Source organism: Silene latifolia, chromosome 2 (assembly GCF_048544455.1).
Source record: "Silene latifolia isolate original U9 population chromosome 2, ASM4854445v1, whole genome shotgun sequence".
Classification (NCBI taxonomy): domain Eukaryota; kingdom Viridiplantae; phylum Streptophyta; class Magnoliopsida; order Caryophyllales; family Caryophyllaceae; genus Silene; species Silene latifolia.
In genome coordinates, this window is record NC_133527.1 from 148,970,659 (window position 1) to 148,991,192 (window position 20,534).

The 20,534-nt window shown below is 34.6% G+C and overlaps 2 long non-coding RNA genes across 3 annotated transcripts; both read left to right on the forward strand.

Annotated features, from left to right (window-relative positions):
- The first annotated feature begins 8,538 nt into the window (after nucleotides 1–8,538).
- Nucleotides 8,539–11,875, forward strand: LOC141630657 (uncharacterized). The gene is made up of 4 exons (XR_012537537.1): nucleotides 8,539–8,714; nucleotides 8,814–8,881; nucleotides 9,815–9,901; nucleotides 11,416–11,875. It is a non-coding gene; the product is annotated as an uncharacterized LOC141630657 (long non-coding RNA).
- Nucleotides 11,876–14,436: 2,561 nt separating this feature from the next.
- Nucleotides 14,437–17,624, forward strand: LOC141630652 (uncharacterized). Of its 2 annotated transcripts, none has more exons than XR_012537536.1 (3): nucleotides 14,437–14,611; nucleotides 15,711–15,797; nucleotides 17,310–17,624. It is a non-coding gene; the product is annotated as an uncharacterized LOC141630652 (long non-coding RNA). The 2 variants fall into 2 exon arrangements; XR_012537535.1 differs by lacking the exon at nucleotides 14,437–14,611 and adding an exon at nucleotides 14,703–14,778.
- Nucleotides 17,625–20,534: the final 2,910 nt, after the last annotated feature.

Sequence of the window (20,534 nt, forward strand, 5' to 3'; positions counted from 1 at the left end):
CAAAGGGAGACGTTGGTACGGGTGTGCTAGGTTGATTAGAAACGAGTCCAGTCTCGGATTCTAATATGTATTGCTTTCAGTTTAATCTTAATACCAATTACATTTCATCAAATAAAAACTAATTATAGTGTGACATGATATTACAATGTGAGAAGGTATTTTTAAGTAAAACTAGTTTTGTGACCCGTGAAATTCACGGGATGTTTTATTTTTAGTGTGATGTTTTTAGTGTTTTTAGAAATTGTAATTTTGTAAAATATCAAACCACATAGTAAGATAGTCTCATGAATAATTGATGATGGATCGTGTACTTATATAACGGGCATTGGCATGTTACCGTAAAGATTAAAATCAATAAATTAAATAAGTCAAGTAGGTGAAGAGTGCTATTTTTTCAAAGGTAAAATGATGAAAAACCCCAACAAATACCAAAATAAATCATACATTTGAAAAAAAAAATATTAGTCATTCACGTTGATGTCGTCAATCTTGTATGTAGTAGTTAGTCTACAATATATATTTGTTTAATTAATCCTATTATTTAACTTCTACATATCGTCTTCATTCTCCAATGAATCGTCCATATGAAAAAAATAACTCAGTAATTAGTACGAATAACCAACAAAATAATTATGTTTTATTAGAATTTTGATGTTTATTTTTAAACGTAAAATTGAACACCAATGTTTAACTTTGAATATAAATGTGTAACAAATTCATGCACTAGATAAGATATATAGTACAAGACAATTACGTCTTTTTACAAAATATAAATAGTTTGAATTACGAAGACAAATATTTTATTTTTTTGTGTCAATTACGAAAAAAATATGAGACTATGAAATAAATTATCGTTATTTGAACAAAATTGATATCCAAAATTTATTCTAAAAACTTTACAAGCCATTGACATTTGACATAAAATATGTGCCCTTTTATTTGAGATTATCAAATAATAAACAATACATTTATAACTTATGAGTTTATACCTTAAATTTTCTTTACCTTTGATTTTACCTCATTTTTGTGCCTGGATTTGTATTTCTTTCCTCTTCAAATTATCCACACGATATTTTGTTTATCTGCAGTCACATACATTTCATAATACTTTAAAGTTTATATAATAAAAATAAATGATATTGACCAAAGGGTAAAACATTAACATGGTAACAACTTGGCAAACGAATAATAACATTATCACATGTAAATCATTTAAAACCAAATGAAAAACATGAATTCGGATATAAAGCAAACAATTCATAAAAACCAAAAACATAAAAATTAAAATATATTTGTAGGACTACACCACCACCACCACCACCACCACCACCACCACCACAACAACAACAACAACAACAACAACATACAAATATATGCTCTCATCATAATCAAATAAATAAATTAAACCATAAAATATATAGTCCACAACTTAAAAACTGATGGGTAAATGGAAAATAGGTATTAAATAAATAAATAAATAAATAAATAAATAAAGTGGATATAAACTATCATAGGTATTATTATAGCTTTTATAGCCATTACACAACCATGGATTCCAACATCAAAATTTTATTTTTAATTTATTTTGAGTTATTGTTAAATAAGATAATTGAATACCGAGAAACTCAAGAGGTGAATTAAATAAGAAAAAATGTTATAGAAAATGGTGGGGGTTAAGCAATATGAAGAGTTTTAATCAATTTATTAACATATTTTAGTATAAAAATTAATTAAATAGGAAAAAGTATTAATTAATTTGGTGGTATTATGAAGAGTTTTAATCAATTTATTAACATGTTTTATTAAAAAAATGAATTAAATAGGAAAAAACACTTAATAAAAATGATGAGTGTTAAATAATATAAAAAGTTGTAATTAATCTATTAACATGTTTTATTACAAAAAAATTCAATTAAAATGTCAATTTTAATTATAAATTATGAAATTTTGATGTAAATTTGTAAAGGTTACATAAATTTTGGAAAATAATATATTTAAATTAATTTCATGTAATAAAAAGTTGATAATTCATGTCATACTTATTCGCCATGTCACATCAAAATTTGTCATGTCATGGTAGTAAATGACGTGGCTTTTTGTTAATGTTAGGTGGCATTGTCTACGTGGCATTTAAAGTTCCCCTTTTAATAATATTGTATAGATGTTACTGTATTAATTATTAAACTAACTATTGGGTGCCATAGTCTCATAATTTAAGACGGTCTTAAATAAAAAGAAAAGTATTAATCATGAAAATATGAATGTTATTTTTATAAAAATGGACCTTCTCGCAGTTGAGATCGTCTTACTCTACAATTTGCGAAGAACTATTTCACCTGCTTCACGAGGTGTTTGTTTTCCGATGAATTTTTACTCTATATGACTAATATAAGGATATAATAGTGAACTTATTACTTTATACTCCCTTTGTCCCAATCATTCATTTGCCCTTTTTATTCTCTGAGGGTTTTTTAATCAACGACAAACAATGATTGGGACAGATGAAGTAATAAGTGGTCGTTTACTACTCCCTCATATTCTCTATGTTCTTCTACATTAGTTTTTGGGTAGAATTTAGTGGTGTCATGATATGTGGATGTAAATGAAAGTAGAAGAGAAAATGTGGGGTCATAAGTTATAATAACCACAAAAGATAGACAAATAAGGAAAGTGAATTTTTTTTGTGAATTTGCCGTTTTAGGAAATGTAGAAGATGTTAGAGAATAGGAGGGAGTATAATATACTAATATAACAATTTGGATATGGAGTAATTATTACTATTAGTTAATCTTTTCTTCCATTAATTATGTTGTCTAAATATCTCGCTCATGTTTTAAACTCTTTATCGTTTTGTTAAAGTCATATGGCATACGGATTGTACACTTAACCATTCTAAATTGTTCCATTTTATATTTATTATAACGATTTTAGCAATTATAATTCATTCTTTAGTGGTAACATATATTAGCTGATTCTATTCAACTGATTATAAAACAGCCCGTGAAGTTCACGGGTTTAAAACTAGTGTAAACTAATTAACTCTTTTCTAGGTTATTAAATAAGGAGTACCCTTCTTGTAAAACTCATGCGCAGTAAAATATTTTTAGTAAGTATGATAATTTACCTTAAAAACAAAAAGAAGCATGTTAATACTTTGTTTGAGTAGGCAACTGCGCAATCTGGTATTACGAAATCCTGACCATTTGGAAATCCTAATTTGAGGATAAGTGAACTATTTAAAGCATTGTTCGACTACACTATTCTTGATTAAATTTCTACTATTCTATCTTTTAATTAGCTTTACCAATGTCTATCTCAATTGATTATAATTTTAAATAAGGTATTCATAATTAAAATGAACAATAAGCGGTATTCATAAATCAGAATGGGTAAGCTATATCGAGAAAAATTATAAGTACTATATTATCGTATACGTAGTCTTGGTTCGTAATTCTAGAACGCTTAGCTATTTCTTGTAGATCTCGGTAGAAAAAAACGATCCAAATATTATATAAGTATGGAGTAACTATATCGAGAGAAATTATAAGTATTATATTATCGTATACACTAATTAATGAGAATCTACCCTTTAATTTCACTTAGAATATCTCCAATTTGTTAACCGTGAAAAATATTGGCATTCAAGTTTCTTATCGACTGGGGAGTACCGTATATTCCAGAAATCAGAATTTCTCGAAGAGTTTTTACAATGTTTAACTTTTATTAAACACGACGGCCAATACATAATGAATAGCCAATTGGGAAAAAAAAAGAGCAAATGTAAAAACCTCAAGTTCTTAAATAATCTAAAGTTTGACATCGTCAGTGATCATCTAAATTTTTTGTCATTGATACGAGGTATACAAAACTGTCAATGAGAACTTGTCCACGACATACATGTATATTTGCAAATGCACAATATATAACACCGAGCAACACTAAGATGGTAAGATTCACTCCTCTTTGCCATTATCATATCCAGATAAATTTTTTTATTAGAAAAATTATTTCATTATCACACTACATAAGCTTGTGCACCATAGTCCACACTCCACAGAATATAGAATAGCTATAAACAACTAACTTCTATTTCAAGTCTGAAGTTTGATGACGGTATTTTCCCCAACTTTAATGTAGCCACCCAAGAGTGCAAATTTTTTTTTTGCTAGTTAACGGTTGAAAATATAATAAACACAAATTCTAGAATAAGACGGTCTCATGGTGTGACACGACCTTTTCTAGAAAATATTATTCATTTATTATTGACTTATTGTCAATAAAAAGAGTGATTTTTAAATAAATTGATCACATCTTATACGATAAGACCGTCTCGCATACAAATTACTAATAAAAAAATAATCCAACACTATGTATAATTGCATAAACTAACGATAAATTAGAATTTAGTATTTGCATGCATTATATTGCGTAAAGCGATATAACGTAGGAGTAAGATATACCTTCAAAATTTCATGATATCATGCATACATCCAAATATCCAATAGATCAAAGGCATAAGATGTGATTGGAAACATCACTTGTTTGTCAATTTTGTAACATATCTGCAAAAAAAATTAGAGAATGAGAAAATGGACAATAACAAAAGAAATAAAAAAATTTTAAAATAAAATAAAATAAGCATCCATGGTTTATTTTGGAAAGACGACGCTCTCTCTCTCTCTCTCTCTCTCTCTCTCTCTCTATATATATATATATATATATATATATATATATATATATATATATATATATATATATATATATATATATATATATATATGTGTGTGTGTGTGTGTGTGTGTGTGTGTGTATAGGGTGAGAACCACTAATATATTGAGAACCGTGAGAACCTCTCACAGCCTTAGTAAGCAAATTGATGGCTGACATTGTAACACCCCCTCATACCAAGGTACCTTACCAAGGACTACCCCAGCATGAAAGACTGTTACCATCTCGGTTTTCCGAGGTTAGCATATCAAAGTTACCAATTCCAAACAACCTTTATTAAAGTATAAAGAATTAGTGATTACATGTTTCTAAAACCAAACCAAAGTATAACTGTGAAAGGTCTAACAACTACAAAGGATGCAAGCTAAGTCTCTTGACGGTGGAAGCTCGACTCGAGTGATGACTCCCCATGACTGTCCCATAGCTAAACATCTGCATTACCTGTCATAATCTGCTCACCATCCCCGAATGGATCACCGCAGGTTTTACAAAACAACAACACGGGGTCAGTACCGTTCAATCAAGATAAGACAAACAAACAGTGCAACCGGGTGATCATCTTCCGTAGTAACCGACTACACACCGAAGTGTGTAGCCCTGCCAGATTACCCATCGCAACAGGTAATCCACTCCGTCAGTGGGTGACCGCAGCCCATCCCCACCAAGTCCAGCTCATCAACGAGCGACTAACAATCTCTGTCCCTTAATGTGCACATCCCCTCCCGTGACGTGTTCCACGGAGGGCGAAGTAGGGTGTGAAGCCACTCCCGCAAGTGACTCCACCACAATCACACACATCACAGCTATCACAACACCACAACCATCACAACACAACCACATCACCACCGTCACCACAACACCCATACTCCGATGATCAGCAGATAACAACAATTACAAAACAAACACAATCTTAAATCAATTAACAGTAACTGAGTAGGGAAACCCTACCTTTTCGCAATCCGCTATGCTGCAATCAATCATACAAATGCATAACAAATACCACATCGTCACCTACAAAAATAGTAATCAACAATCAACACATATTTGATGAGCAAACCCTAAACCCCCAAATTAATCCAAACTAGGGTTTGCTAACTTATAAGAACAACTATAGATCAATAAAGATAAAACACTTACTATGATGACTGACACAGAGTATGGTGCTAGAACCCACAATCGATGACCTTTGCCTTAGAATTGATGAAGATGATTAGAGGGGAAAGAAACGTAGTTTATGTTTTGGAAGAAAATGCCTTTAGAAACTGACAAACGATTATATAAATACTCTCTAATCATTTTAATCAAAACCGCGGAAATAATACCCAACAGACCGGATACTCGGTCGAGTATAGAGTATACTCGGCCGAGTACCCTCTACTCGGTCGAGTATTCAGCATACTCGGCCGAGTGTTCCTGGGCAGTAGCCAAACAGGCTATACGACACACTCTACTCGACCAAGTAGGCCATACTCGGTCGAGTACCAGCCTATAAAATCCGTAGTATTACAGTCTTCCCTCCATAAAAAGAACTTCGTCCCCGAAGTTCCAACCCAACCTATGAAACTTGGACGCCTAACACTAGGTCTACCAACCACACTTACTTCCACAACATGACTCACGATATCATCCCAAATACAGCATATACTCTCAATACTAACTCCATAATATTACCAAATAACCACAAAATAATGTTGCCAACCTTGTCTCACTTCCATAACACTCACTAGTAACTCAATACCAAGACAATCCACCGGACAAGATCAACCGTCAAGACGGAATGTTACAATCTACCACCCTTAGAACAAACTTCGTCCTCGAAGTTTACTCACACACATAAACATCCTCACACAATCCGTTAATACTAGAATTTTACTCATACTCCTAAACATCATACCACTACGAGCACTACCATTACCTGTACTAAAATCAACCATAACACGAATCCATCCTTTACTCTACACCAACACTCAAACTTCCAAATGTGTTATAACATGTACAACCATCAAACTCTCTTTTCCCTTTCTACTCCTCTTAAGATAAATGTTACATCCTCGTAACTCACTAATACTAGGTCCTTTGCCATACCTCCCATAAACCTCATTACTACCGCATGACAACGGTAACCCACTATAACATCAACACCTACAACCATTCCTATATCCAGGACTCTCTTTCTTTAACAACTCTCGAGCCTCCAATTGTTCTGTACTACCATAACATATATCATTAAATCCTCAGTATAACCACTACTCCATATCTTCTACATTACCACAAAACGGCATACTTCTATATACATATACACTCATCTCCACAATCTTATCTCACAATCCACAATTGTTACATCTACTCACATTAGCTTCTCAAGTTCATCTCCTTTATTACCACAAAACTCACCCTTAACTTGTCATGATGCTAAGTTCCAAAACTCCGTACTCGCTGTCCCAAGAAAAGGTGTTAAACCACATGTAGTTCCAGTTCAATACCACACATGCTCCACAATTTTCTTGCCACAACTATGTCCACCAATGCCTCATCTAAAACAAGATCAAAAGTACTCCAACAACCTCTCACAACGGTGTTCCATTAACAGAATATTACTTTACCATGACAATAACAGAACCATACCCAACTCTCTTTCATATCATACTCTATACAAACCAATAGAAACATACCCATACCGATACTGGTAAGAAACATCGGGAAATAACACAACGGTCTATATGCCCCGACCGACACTGACAAGAAATAGCAGTAAACAAACAACGATCTATGACAACACGAAAATACTCGTATCACAACACGAATTACCATGCACAGTGCACAAAAACCACATCGATAGCCATCACAACTTTTACAATCTCATTACACTGACTCAGCACAACTTCCTTGACCATAAGACGTTCTTAAAACTGCTTTACCAGATCACGACGCATCATATTAGACGGGATCACAAATAACAACCTTATGAATATTATCCATACCATGACTCTTGAGGCTGGAACCTCACACCATTACTTACAGATATCATACATACATATATAAGTATAACATATGACACGGAACACACACATAACGACTTGTAACTATCACGCCCCACCATTACTCGTGAGGCCAAGACCTCACACAAAGTTTTACACACCTCATGGACCCATAATCAAATCTAACTAGTCAATCCTGACCATGTATGTAACACCCCGTATTTTATTAAGTTGGATAAAATTCTTTTGATTGCTATTTTGAAATTAATTACATCTTTTAACGATTTATATATATATGCTTAGCTAATTAATTAATTTCATCATAATTCGATACGTTAATTTTAATAATCATTAATAAGTTTATTTAAAGTTAGTTCGAATTTATTGAAGTTAGTTCGGGTTTATTTATTTAATAATTTCCGTTTCTTTACGAGTCCTTATGAAAGTTGTTTTAAGTGAACCCGAGATGGATTTTGGGAACAAAACCGTCCAATTAGCTATTTTGAGCTTATTTCACTAAAATAGCAATTTTTATTAATATCCGTTAGTTTCGTAAAAATCGCTAATAATTCCGATTCAAGCTGATATCGTATTATTTCCGTTAACTAGCTGAGTTTAGTTTATTTTCACTCATTAAATTTATTTATTATTAATTCCGTTTTATTACTGAAACTTTTACTAAAAACCGATTTTATTAACTCGAGGCGGTTTTAAAAACGAACGAATTACTTAACGATGAAGAAACGTACGTATAATTAGAAGCTAGCAAGCTAGCTGGTGTCTCATTATTATTATTATTATTATTTTATTGTTGTTGTTGTACACCCCCGTCCCTACCCCTTCTTTTCCCTTCCTTTTTGCGCGATTCACCAGCAACAACAATCAGCATCCACCAAAATCATCAACACCATTTCCGATCATTCAAACCTCAGATTCCGTCCCATTTCTCAACCAAATTTAATAATTTTTACACCTTTAGCTTCCTCGTCCTTTCCTCGTCCTTTTAAGGTAAGAAAATCTCCTTTTTGTAGTGGTTTCGTCTTTCGCCGTCTTATAAAAGTGTCGTCTTTTAGCTTCTTTATTCCGTTTTCTTGCCCTTTTATGAAGGATTCGAAGACCCGGGGTGAGGCTCGTGCCTTGTGGACCATTTATTCGAAGAATAAGGGGCGTTTAAGGTAACTTCTTTACAAGAATTGTCTTGCTGCAAGTTTGGTTAATAGGGTAGTAATTAATTTGAAGGAGCCTAGTAGCTTGCTTAAGGAAAGTGGTATTTACGTATGAATTAAGCATGCACATTGATTGAAGGTTGGCTATAGTGTACTATATTTGTAAACGTCGTGGTTGTATGAGGTATATTCAGAAAGATAAGGAAGTTTGATGATTTGGACTTTGCTATTCATAGTAGAATTGTTTCAGATTTGGGTAATAGCTTGGTAATTGGAAGCAGCCTAGCAACCTGCTCAGTTCATATGATATTTTCGTTTATAGAAGCATGTGGATGGACTAAGGGTTGACCTTTCTAGTACATGTGCAATAGAATCGTTAATATGCAGCTTGGTCATTAATTATTAGTAGGTTTGCAGGTTCAGTTGTATGCGTTTCTAGGTCTGTTTTAGGACTGTTTTGAGGACAGTCGAGTACGGTTTTGGTGGCTGTCTTGGCGCGGTCTTAAGTAGCTGTACTGGACTGTCTTTGATCCACTTTGAGCAGGCCGCTTATGGGTTAGTTATGGGTTACACGGTCTTGTATGGGCTGTTTGGGAATGTCAAGTAGGGGATATGGTGGTTGATTTGGGTGATTAAACATGGTTTTGGTGGCTGTTTTGGACAAGAGTAAGATCCGTTGAGGGGAGTGCAGGGGCACGGTTGTGGCCTGGCAGCGGGGCCAAGGCTTGCTGGATGCAGCCTTGGTCACGGCTAGTTGTGAGTCGTGTTTAGGGCTGTCCAAATGACACCCTTTAGTTGTGTTTGGGTGCTGTCCAAAAGGGGACTTTGGGTCGTGGTTATCGTGTCCTTGGCACAACGTTGGTTCATTTGAAATATTTAATTTCCGTCTCATATTTTATATAAAGGTAATTCGTTAATATCGTCCTATCACATAATTTTTAGGTGGCTCATATGTGGTTGAAGATGAAGAGTAATTTTGGGTTTTAGAAGCTTTCTCAAGTTTATTGCTTGTCTCTTTGCTAGCTTAAGGTAACTATTCCGAGTTACTCGACGAATTAATGTCACATTAGTAGTTAATGTGTGCCTGTTGTTTGATAAGTGTTTAGGTGAATGAATAATGTTAGTAGTAAAGATAATAAGGATGGTAAAATTGTGCTCATATTAATAGTTATCACATGTTAGGATAGTTTACAAAATGAAATTGTAATTAATAGGCTCAAATGAATTTTATAGCGATAATTGTAATGTTTTGTTGATTGTGCCGAAAACTGAGCCTTAGTCCCTTTGACTGATGCGATGTCAGTTAATTGAGTGATTGGTCAGCCGCAATTTGACCCGTACCTGTCGCAGGGCTGGGGTTGCGGGTAAAAATTCGGTTGGATGAAATTTTAAATGAATTGGATAATCGGCCTTTTTCTTGTTTTAGGCCATTTATTATATCTCTATTTCACATGTGTAGTTAATTGAATTTAAATAGCTTCTTATTTAGTTAGTTGAATTTAAATAGCTTCTTATTTTGTAGTAATGGCCCTAGTTTCCCCTAAAGCCTTAAATATTGTTAGAATTGCTAGGATTGGAAATTAGTATTGAGTACTTATTGAGGAACTGTTGGATTGTATGCTGTATATAGCCTTTCACATGATAGAATATTAGATTTTATGTTGGTGAGTAGGACTTTTTGCCCTCTTATGGTTAAGTGGGTGTCTTAAATGACTTGTGTGGTGAGTCTTGTGTGGTGTGGGCTAAAGTATTCAAGCTGGGACTAGCTGGGACTAGGTCCTAGGTGAGTATTTCGGCCTCCATCATAGATAGGTCTTTATAGTCTCTGACGAGTATATGTTCACTGCTTGATAGCCTTTGTGTTCCTGACTAGTGGATTTATATCCAAGTTGGGGCATGACCTCAGGTACTTATTTTGATAGTATGGGGTCAGCTTAAGTACTAGCCAACCCTTCGGTGGTGTCCTTAGGGTACTCACTTCACTTTGTTTTAAAAAAAGTTGTGGGTCTTGGGTGCGGTGGTGTGTATCCGCATGTCTAGGTCTGCGCAGATTTTAGGCTAGGGTTGTGTTGTCTCTTGGCCATGTTTTCTTAATAGTAACCGCTGAGCCAAGATACCGGTTCGATTACCTTCCCTACCTCGTGGTATAGACTCGAGTTACAAAGTGACTATTGACGATACTAAGAACTTATGCCTGTCTTTGATATATTGCTCTTTCTTGTATGGTGATTCTATGAATCATAGAAGGTGAGATGCAAGCCGGCTATGGTTGATAGAGTTTGGATTCCTGGATGTTATATGATTCACATGATAGTGTAGTATGAGTCGGTCTAGTTTTCACATGCTAGGACTATGTGTTGTTATATTGTTGTTCACATGATAAGCACGATTGTCTAGCATCTATATGCTAAGGCATTGTGTGATTCGTATTCATATTCTTATGTTTACATGTTATATTAATTATGACATTTCGTGGCTGGGAGAACTCGGAGTTACTCCCCACTGACTGTGGCTTTCGTATTTGTATAAAATGCGAATGACAGGTAGGTGATGCATATATTGGTACATGGACGAGCTAGCGAGCAAAGTAACCTTGGGACCTAGACTGGTTTTATTTCATTGTGACCCTTAAACCCTTTTTTTTTGTGTCACATACATTTTAGGGACATATGTCTCCCTCTTTTTCTTTGGTTTGTATCACTTTATTCTCGCAGCTTTAGCATAGTTATGTAAATTAGTCTGTTAGCATTTGCAGGTGTTGGCATCCTCCTTCTGGAAATGTTTGTGAATGGTTTAGAAATTTTTTAAAAATGACAGGTTTTAATTAGTTGAACCAATTACAAACATATCCTGTCAGTTTTTCTGTAGAATTACGTGTTTACTTTTCCGCAATAAATGAGGGTGTCACAGTTGGTATCAGAGCATATTTGCTCCCGACGCACGTTTGTGCACCCCAATATAAATAACTTGACCTTAAAATAATAAACTTGAGAGATGGGTAGGATGGGTAGATTTAGGATCTTATGTTGTAGTCTCTTTGTGTTTGCTCCTTGTTAGGTACTAACATGTTTGTTGATTGTCATTTAATAATTGTTGCGTTCTTAGATCAATGACCGTGAGCTTATCTATAGCTAATGGAGTTATTACCCTTATTATAAAGAAATTTTGAACTAAAGGTTTTGAAAATATTTTAATGTTTTTCACTGGTTTTAACGTCAATTAGTGTTAAAACTTGTTATTGGAGACGTCTGATAATTAGTTTTATCATTTGTTGGTGTAAAAATGTATTTTTATGTCTTTGAATTGGAATATTGATGTTCTTGAGTGATCGCCAAGAGTATCTCCGTTCCATTGAAAGGACACTTATATTTTAAAAAGATCAAGATTTAGTGCCTTTTGCTGAGGATTGAAGATTTGTTCAACCTTTGAAGAATGCTTCTACTTCCTTGAAGATATTTCTCGTTCTTTTTGTATCTCGCCTTATTCTTAATCTCTTGGTGCCTATCCTTCTTCTAAACTCTCTATTCTTCTTCCTAGGAAGTTACATTTGTATCCTCCCAACGTGTCCTTTCACCCTTGCTAATCCTCCCTTAACGCCTTTTAGATAGTTCTTTTTCTTTTGTGGGGTGTTAACCTTGGTTGGATAATTTGGCTTGTGGAGTTGTTTCTGGTTGACCTATAACCCCGGTTTTGAGAAGTTGTGATATTGGAAGGACTTAGGTTGAGTGTTGTTACCTTAGGAGTAAACACGGAGTAAGGTTTATGATGTGATTTTGGAAAGAGATACCTTTAGGATGTTGATAGACATACATAAATTGATGTTACCTTATGACATTGTTGTTTGAGATTTGAGTACCTGACATTTCCTTGTTGTCTAATTTCCCTTTCTCCTTGATCATGAGCGTTACCGTTCATACCTCCTTTCCTCGCTTCATCTTGCTCCTCCTTTAAGTTTGACACTCGTATCTTGTGAAACTCTATCTTTGACATCCTTGTAATTTTGACTTCAATTTTTACCCTATGAAAGTCATTATAGCTCTCTTGTGGCTTAAGTTTGAGCTCTTTTAACATACTTTGTTTTTATGCTATCTAAGTTACTTTCCTTTTTGTACAACTCCTAAACTTTCAAGCTACCAGTTTCGATTCATTCTTAAAAGTTTATGTCACTTCTGCAAACCTAACCTATTTTTGAAGACTTGAAAATGAAAATTTGATTTAGTTCCCTATTCCTTCCTTGAATATAAACTCATTTATCGTAATTTTAATTACTAGACCCGAAATTTCTTTAAATTTTATCCAATTTCTATTAACCTTGATCTATTTATGACTTCTTTGTCAAAGTTTAATATTATATTTCCGGAATTTAACTCCCCTTTTAGTTTAAAGGTGAAACCTTTATTTCTACTTTGGTTTTTTTTGCAAAAGAACATTTGAGAAGATTACCTTTCTCTTATTTTGATTTTAACGTTGATCGGATGTTAGAACTAGTTATTGGAAACGTTTGATAACTTGTTCTACGATTGTCGGCGAATAGTTTTTGTTTTAAATTTGTCTCTGACTTGGGAAGTTAGCGTTCTTGTGTGCACGACAAGAGCATTTCCGTTCCATGAATGAGACTTATAATTTTGAAAACTCTTCATTAATGTTTTTGAAGGTATTTTGATTTTTGATATATACAAATGATTTGCCTTTTGACCTTAGCTTTGATTTGGAATGAGATGTTCTTGAATACGTAACGAGAACACTTCCGTTCCTCTGATGAGAGTCTGGTTCTGTCGGAAAAATTTTAGTTGAAGTTCTTGAAAAAAATTTTGATTCTTACGATAAATAACCTTTAAAATGTTTTAGTTACCGAACTCAATTCCAGTTTTATTTTCATAACCTTCCATTTCTACTTTCAAGTTTCGAGGGCGAAACTTTTTAAAAGATGGGGTGATTGTAACACCCCGTATTTTATTAAGTTGGATAAAATTCTTTTGATTGCTATTTTGAAATTAATTACATCTTTTAACGATTTATATATATATGCTTAGCTAATTAATTAATTTCATCATAATTCGATACGTTAATTTTAATAATCATTAATAAGTTTATTTAAAGTTAGTTCAAATTTATTGAAGTTAGTTCGGGTTTATTTATTTAATAATTTCCGTTTCTTTACGAGTCCTTATGAAAGTTGTTTTAAGTGAACCCGAGATGGATTTTGGGAACAAAACCGTCCAATTAGCTATTTTGAGCTTATTTCACTAAAATAGCAATTTTTATTAATATCCGTTAGTTTCGTAAAAATCGCTAATAATTCCGATTCAAGCTGATATCGTATTATTTCCGTTAACTAGCTGAGTTTAGTTTATTTTCACTCATTAAATTTATTTATTATTAATTCCGTTTTATTACTGAAACTTTTACTAAAAACCGATTTTATTAACTCGAGGCGGTTTTAAAACGAGCGAAATTACTTAACGATGAAGAAACGTACGTATAATTAGAAGCTAGCAAGCTAGTTTGGTGTCTCATTATTATTATTATTATTATTTTATTGTTGTTGTTGTACACCCCCGTCCCTACCCCTTCTTTTCCCTTCCTTTTTGCGCGATTCACCAGCAACAACAATCAGCATCCACCAAAATCATCAACACCATTTCCGATCATTCAAACCTCAGATTCCGTCCCATTTCTCAACCAAATTTAATAATTTTTACACCTTTAGCTTCCTCGTCCTTTCCTCGTCCTTTTAAGGTAAGAAAATCTCCTTTTTGTAGTGGTTTCGTCTTTCGCCGTCTTATAAAAGTGTCGTCTTTTAGCTTCTTTATTCCGTTTTCTTGCCCTTTTATGAGGGATTCGAAGACCCGGGGTAAGGCTCGTGCCTTGTGGACCATTTATTCGAAGAATAAGGGGCGTTTAAGGTAACTTCTTTACAAGAATTGTCTTGCTGCAAGTTTGGTTAATAGGGTAGTAATTAATTTGAAGGAGCCTAGTAGCTTGCTTAAGGAAAGTGGTATTTACGTATGAATTAAGCATGCACATTGATTGAAGGTTGGCTATAGTGTACTATATTTGTAAACGTCGTGGTTGTATGAGGTATATTCAGAAAGATAAGGAAGTTTGATGATTTGGACTTTGCTATTCATAGTAGAATTGTTTCAGATTTGGGTAATAGCTTGGTAATTGGAAGCAGCCTAGCAACCTGCTCAGTTCATATGATATTTTCGTTTATAGAAGCATGTGGATGGACTAAGGGTTGACCTTTCTAGTACATGTGCAATAGAATCGTTAATATGCAGCTTGGTCATTAATTATTAGTAGGTTTGCAGGTTCAGTTGTATGCGTTTCTAGGTCATTTTAGGACTGTTTTGAGGACGATCGAGTACGGTTTTGGTGGCTGTCTTGGCGCGGTCTTAAGTAGCTGTATTGGACTGTCTTTGATCCACTTTGAGCAGGCCGCTTATGGGTTAGTTATGGGTTACACGGTCTTGTATGGGCTGTTTGGGAATGTCAAGTAGGGGATATGGTGGTTGATTTGGGTGATTAAACATGGTTTTGGTGGCTGTTTTGGACAAGAGTAAGATCCGTTGAGGGGAGTGCAGGGGCACGGTTGTGGCCTGACAGCGGGGCCAAGGCTTGCTGGATGCAGCCTTGGTCACGGCTAGTTGTGAGTCGTGTTTAGGGCTGTCCAAATGACACCCTTTAGTTGTGTTTGGGTGCTGTCCAAAAGGGGACTTTGGGTCGTGGTTATCGTGTCCTTGGCACAACGTTGGTTCATTTGAAATATTTAATTTCCGTCTCATATTTTATATAAAGGTAATTCGTTAATATCGTCCTATCACATAATTTTTAGGTGGCTCATATGTGGTTGAAGATGAAGAGTAATTTTGGGTTTTAGAAGCTTTCTCAAGTTTATTGCTTGTCTCTTTGCTAGCTTAAGGTAACTATTCCGAGTTACTCGACGAATTAATGTCACATTAGTAGTTAATGTGTGCCTGTTGTTTGATAAGTGTTTAGGTGAATGAATAATGTTAGTAGTAAAGATAATAAGGATGGTAAAATTGTGCTCATATTAATAGTTATCACATGTTAGGATAGTTTACAAAATGAAATTGTAATTAATAGGCTCAAATGAATTTTATAGCGATAATTGTAATGTTTTGTTGATTGTGCCGAAAACTGAGCCTTAGTCCCTTTGATGATGCGATGTCGAGTTAATTGAGTGATTGGTCACCGCAATTTGACCCGCACTGTCGCGCAGGTGGGGTTGCGGGTAAAAATTCGGTTGGATGAAATTTTAAATGAATTGGATAATCGGCCTTTTTCTTGTTTTAGGCCATTTATTATATCTCTATTTCACATGTGTAGTTAATTGAATTTAAATAGCTTCTTATTTAGTTAGTTGAATTTAAATAGCTTCTTATTTTGTAGTAATGGCCCTAGTTTCCCCTAAAGCCTTAAATATTGTTAGAATTGCTAGGATTGGAAATTAGTATTGAGTACTTATTGAGGAACTGTTGGATTGTATGCTGTATATAGCCTTTCACATGATAGAATATTAGATTTTATGTTGATGAGTAGGACTTTTTGCCCTCTTATGGTTAAGTGGGTGTCTTAAATGACTTGTGTGGTGAGTCTTGTGTGGTGTGGGCTAAAGTATTCAAGCTGGGGCTAGCTGGGACTAGGTCCTAGGTGAGTATTTCGGCCTCCATCATAGATAGGTCTTTATAGTCTCTGACGAGTATATGTTCACTGCTTGATAGCCTTTGTGTTCCTGACTAGTGGATTTATATCCAAGTTGGGGCATGACCTCAGGTACTTATTTTGATAGTATGGGGTCAGCTTAAGTACTAGCCAACCCTTCGGTGGTGTCCTTAGGGTACTCACTTCACTTTGTTTTAAAAAACATTGTGGGTCTTGGGTGCGGTGGTGTGTATCCGCATGTCTAGGTCTGCGCAGATTTTAGGCTAGGGTTGTGTTGTCTCTTGGCCATGTTTTCTTAATAGTAACCGCTAAGCCAAGATACCGGTTCGATTACCTTCCCTACCTCGTGGTATAGACTCGAGTTACAAAGTGACTATTGACGGTACTAAGAACTTATGCCTGTCTTTGATATATTGCCCTTTCTTGTATGGTGATTCTATGAATCATAGAAGGTGAGATGCAAGCCGGCTATGGTTGATAGAGTTTGGATTCCTGGATGTTATGTGATTCACATGATAGTGTAGTATGAGTCGGTCTAGTTTTCACATGCTAGGACTATGTGTTGTTATATTGTTGTTCACATGATAAGCACGATTGTCTAGTATCTATATGCTAAGGCATTGTGTGATTCGTATTCATATTCTTATGTTTACATGTTATATTAATTATGACATTTCGTGGCTGGGAGAACTCGGAGTTACTCCCCACTGACTGTGGCTTTCGTATTTGTATAAAATGCGAATGACAGGTAGGTGATGCATATATGGGTACATGGACGAGCTAGCGAGCAAAGTAACCTTGGGACCTAGACTGGTTTTATTTCATTGTGACCCTTAAACCCTTTTTTTTGTGTCACATACATTTTAGGGACATATGTCTCCCTCTTTTTCTTTGGTTTGTATCACTTTATTCTCGCAGCTTTAGCATAGTTATGTAAATTAGTCTGTTAGCATTTGCAGGTGTTGGCATCCTCCTTCTGGAAATGTTTGTGAATGGTTTAGAAAATTTTTAAAAATGACAGGTTTTAATTAGTTGAACCAATTACAAACATATCCTGTCAGTTTTTCTGTAGAATTACGTGTTTACTTTTCCGCAATAAATGAGGGTGTCACAATGTAAGTTACCACTTGACAATGAATACCTCTCATCCGGACTTAACTCAGGTGCCTTTCATAACATATCCTCTCATACACACAATTATCACCCCTCCGGCAATTGTAGCCATAACATCAGTACCCAACTTCGAGCGAATACCTCATATATCCACATCTTATACTCCCTCACAACCAAACATACTAATCACCTCCACAAAATCAACCTCATTAGAACAACTAACTTCCCTAAAGTAATATCATCCTCAACCACTAGTGACAATACTATGACACCAACATCCTTCATGTGACTACTCTCTCACTATCACTTCTCAATATAACAATCCGTTTCCTCTCTTTCATTATCATCCCAAATAACGAACATCCAATCCATCAACAAAATCTACCTCAACATTATTCCCAATTCTATCCTTTATCATATCGTTACCTAACTCTCCATCAAGATCTCAGATCGTTCAAACACTCCACAAGCTTCTCATTCCATTAATACCTCGAAACTCACGGCTAACATTGTTGGGGCTGGTGTCCTTTACAGTTAGTGCAAGGACTTATAAATCTCTAAAAGGATCAAAGGGTATACTTTTGTATCATAATCAGTTGGTCCACGTTTATCAATAACGGTTGGCTTGCTAGATAAGTTTGACGTTATTGTCATACAGATGGCGGTGATCAACTGGTCCCTAAAAGTCACACCTATAGGATACGTTTGAGAGATGTGACGGTATGAAAATACAGTCATGTAGATGCCAAATTTGACTAACCAGTTAGTCTGAGTTATTTGACTATAAATTAGTCAAAAATGTGATGTTGAGATATTTTATTTAATACGGATTAAATAATAATGGCTAAAGCGAATTAAGCAGTTAATTCGTAAAATTGAATATAAACGATTTATATTTGATTAATGTATATTGAATAAATTAAATTATACGATATTGTCTTTGTCGGACACGTATTAATAATTCAACTAATCCGTGTTATTAGTTGATGCTTTAATATCCGATAACCGATGACAGTTTATAATGAAACCGTGTCATATACATTTAGCGATTTACGAACCGGACCATGAGCTAAAACTAAAAGGAAGTGGAAGCCCACTTCCCTAGGGGCCTCACGGTTTGGCCGAATGAGAGGAGACAAAAAGGAGAGCCTCTCCTCACTTGTAACCTAATCATTCATTTGAGAAAACTTTAGGGTTTTGAGAAAATTGCCTCTCAAAATTCGGATCTCACATCCAACGAAAACTCACAAAATAATCCTCTCAATATTGCAAGGCAATTAGAGGATTCATTCTAGCACAAGGGCATTTCTCGGACAATCTTGGGTGCATCATTTAGGAGGAGATCTACTTTGATCTCTCATTGCCATTTTGCACTAGGACCGGAGGTTATTACTTAATCTTTATCGTTTCATTGTGTTTTTCGTTTATGACTATTAATCACGTATAAAATTTGCGTTATAATCCTTCAATTTATGGGTTTTATACGGATATTACCCCACAAGTGGTATCAGAGCGAGGCCACGTAAATTTTTCTATGTGATTTTCTTCAAACGGATTTGAATCGATTTTTTTTTTGATTAAATTCCTTGCGGCACAATTTTTTTATCTCGGCAATTTTTTTTTAATTGCTGCGTTTTTTGTTTTTTTGTGCCTTGGGATCCGTGTCTTGATTACACGGCGTTGGTTGTCGTTTGTCTTGTCTTCATTTTGATCTTTGCATATTGTTTTGTAATCGATATTCATCGCAATATGTTAAAGATCTATCAAAATGATTGCATAACATTTCGTGCGGCACATTTTTTTTTCTGTCTCGGCCAAAATTTGGGAAAACCGTGTGGCCTTATTTTTCACGGCCTGTTTTTTTTCGTTTTTGCCTTGATTTGCGTGCCACACAATTTTGTTAGATCGTTCGATCTCTTGTTTTCAATCATTCTTTACATGTTGTAATTTTAATCGATAATTATTGCAATATGTTGAAGATGTATCAATTGTAGTTTGTTTTCTATACGGATTAGATTAAAATTGCAATTGTGTTTTATCAAACCGTTTTGTTTTGATCTTTTGTTGCTCACGATTTTGAGCCGTATAAATTTTTTTTGGCTTTTTGATGCTCTCGGCTTTACAGCATTTTAAAAAAAAAAAAAAAATTTTTTTTCGTGGTACTGTTCACTGTTCACGTCCAGCAGTGAGAAAAAAAATTTGTTTTTTTTTTTCCGGCCATTATTGCATAATACGGATTTATGCACTCGCTTGATAGTGAAACGGTTCACCCACGCAAAATAAAATTACTTTAACACGATTTAAAGTAACGGATTATCATGAATTAAAATTAAGTTGATGAAGCAGTTTTGTCACATAATTTTAATTGTTTAAAGGTGGTTTGGATAAATTTAACATAATTGCGGAATTATGTCATGAATAAATTTAATTTAGTTGATGCATTTTATTTATCGTTCTTGTTTAATTTGAATGCTTTTAATTACGTATTTATTTATTTTTGCAAACGGTTGTAACTTAGTGTGGCCTTAGTAGAACGTGTTACCGTAATGATGGAACACGGTCTTGGTTGTATTTTGAGATCTCGTATCTCCCTTTTTATTTCTTTTAATTACAGTTTTTATTTAGAATGTAAATAGGTTTACATTTTGTAAATTTTAAATTGTAATTTTGAGAAGACTAAAGATGGAGACCGGATGCTCACTCCCGCTACATGGATCAAGATGGAACATCAAGACAAGCTTCTCGGGTCCAACGGTGGATTCCAAAGTTGTTTTATGTTTTTTATTAGGATAGGCCACACTAGGAATTTTTATTTACGTATTGCATTCATTTATTTATTTTATCGTAACGATTGTATGCA